Source organism: Apteryx mantelli, unplaced genomic scaffold (assembly GCF_036417845.1).
Source record: "Apteryx mantelli isolate bAptMan1 unplaced genomic scaffold, bAptMan1.hap1 HAP1_SCAFFOLD_147, whole genome shotgun sequence".
In the NCBI taxonomy this organism is placed as follows: Eukaryota; Metazoa; Chordata; class Aves; order Apterygiformes; family Apterygidae; genus Apteryx; species Apteryx mantelli.
Window position 1 is genome coordinate 237,501 of NW_027118501.1, and position 2,500 is coordinate 240,000.

The window sequence follows — 2,500 nt, forward strand, 5'->3', positions numbered from 1 at the left end:
TAGCGCGGGGCCGCGGGACTCCTACCTTGCGAAGGAGCGAGCGCAGCAGGACTCCCAGCGAGGTCCGGTCGCCGCGCGGGGGGGGGGGGGGGCTGAGCTGGCCCGGTAGCGGCCGGCCCATCTTGGCAGCCGCCGGCCAGCGCTCCCAGGCCGGGGAGGGCGCCTTCGCGGCAAAGGGGAGTCTGCCGGCTGCGGGGGTCTCGGAGGGGCGAGTAGGTCTACCCGGCTCCGGGAGGCCGCGCCGAGGTCGCCGCCCGGCCCGCGGGCCCGCCTTCCGGGCCGCGGCCGCCCGGTCGACCCGGCTCCGGGAGGCCGCGCCGAGGTCGCCGCCCCGCCCGCGGGCCCGCCTTCCGGGCCGCGGCCGCCCGGTCTACCCGGCTCCGGGAGGCCGCGCCGAGGTCGCCGCCCGGCCCGCGGGCCCGCCTTCCGGGCCGCGGCCGCCCGGTCTACCCGGCTCCGGGAGGCCGCGCCGAGGTCGCCGCCCGGCCCGCGGGCCCGCCTTCCGGGCCGCGGCCGCCCGGTCGACCCGGCTCCGGGAGGCCGCGCCGAGGTCGCCGCCCGGCCCGCGGGCCCGCCTTCCGGGCCGCGGCCGCCCGGTCTACCCGGCTCCGGGAGGCCGCGCCGAGGTCGCCGCCCGGCCCGCGGGCCCGCCTTCCGGGCCGCGGCCGCCCGGTCTACCCGGCTCCGGGAGGCCGCGCCGAGGTCGCCTTCCGGGCCGCGGGCCCGCCTTCCGGGCCGCGGCCGCCCGGTCTACCCGGCTCCGGGAGGCCGCGCCGAGGTCGCCGCCCGGCCCGCGGGCCCGCCTTCCGGGCCGCGGCCGCCCGGTCTACCCGGCTCCGGGAGGCCGCGCCGAGGTCGCCGCCCGGCCCGCGGGCCCGCCTTCCGGGCCGCGGCCGCCCGGTCTACCCGGCTCCGGGAGGCCGCGCCGAGGTCGCCGCCCGGCCCGCGGGCCCGCCTTCCGGGCCGCGGCCGCCCGGTCTACCCGGCTCCGGGAGGCCGCGCCGAGGTCGCCGCCCGGCCCGCGGGCCCGCCTTCCGGGCCGCGGCCGCCCGGTCTACCCGGCTCCGGGAGGCCGCGCCGAGGTCGCCGCCCGGCCCGCGGGCCCGCCTTCCGGGCCGCGGCCGCCCGGTCTACCCGGCTCCGGGAGGCCGCGCCGAGGTCGCCGCCCGGCCCGCGGGCCCGCCTTCCGGGCCGCGGCCGCCCGGTCTACCCGGCTCCGGGAGGCCGCGCCGAGGTCGCCGCCCGGCCCGCGGGCCCGCCTTCCGGGCCGCGGCCGCCCGGTCTACCCGGCTCCGGGAGGCCGCGCCGAGGTCGCCGCCCGGCCCGCGGGCCCGCCTTCCGGGCCGCGGCCGCCCGGTCTACCCGGCTCCGGGAGGCCGCGCCGAGGTCGCCGCCCGGCCCGCGGGCCCGCCTTCCGGGCCGCGGCCGCCCGGTCTACCCGGCTCCGGGAGGCCGCGCCGAGGTCGCCGCCCCGCCCGCGGCCGGCCGGTCTACTCGTCTCCGGCGTGCCCTTGTCGCCTTTTCCGGGTGGTAAGCGGTAGACCTGTTCTCCCTGGCCTTCCTGTGGAGCGGCGAGAGGGGTCGCTCTGTTGCGCTGCCTCCAGTTACGTCATCGTAAAGGCCGGCCATTTCCGCGCCCCGCCCCGGTAGGAGGGGCGGCTGTTCTTCGGCTCTCCGGCGCCGCCTGACTTACCGGTACGACTGTAGGGCAGAGGGTGAGCAAGCGCTGAGTTCCGGAGCTCTACTCCCGGGCGCCCCCAGCGCTAAGTGGCCGGCCTGCGAGCGACCTAGGGCGGCTTGCGAGGGCAGGTAAGGCCCGGTCCCGACTCCGGTTCTCTGACAAAATGTTTTTTTCGGCGCGTTCGATACGGCGGTTTCCCGGCACGTCCTCGGCAGCCAGGCGAGCGTGTCCCCGGTGCCGGGAAGCGCGGAGCCGCGGAGCCGGCGGCGGGCTCCAGCGACGGTTGCCGAGTTGCGAGAGGGCTGAGGCGGTCCGCGCGGAGCGTGTCCCCGGTGCCGGGAAGCGCGGAGCCGCGGAGCCGGCGGCGGGCTCCAGCGACGGTTGCCGAGTTGCGAGAGGGCTGAGGCGGTCCGCGCGGAGCGTGTCCCCGGTGCCGGGAAGCGCGGAGCCGCGGAGCCGGCGGCGGGCTCCAGCGACGGTTGCCGAGTTGCGAGAGGGCTGAGGCGGTCCGCGCGGAGCGTGTCCCCGGTGCCGGGAAGCGCGGAGCCGCGGAGCCGGCGGCGGGCTCCAGCGACGGTTGCCGAGTTGCGAGAGGGCTGAGGCGGTCCGCGCGGAGCGTGTCCCCGGTGCCGGGAAGCGCGGAGCCGCGGAGCCGGCGGCGGGCTCCAGCGACGGTTGCCGAGTTGCGAGAGGGCTGAGGCGGTCCCCGCCGCCGAGAGGGAAGGCTCGTGGCCTGTGAGCCCTTCGAGTGCAGCGCGAGAGAGAGGAAAAGGGGGGTGCCCCCTGCGGCTCGAGAGCCTCGTTCCAGGGGCCTGCCGC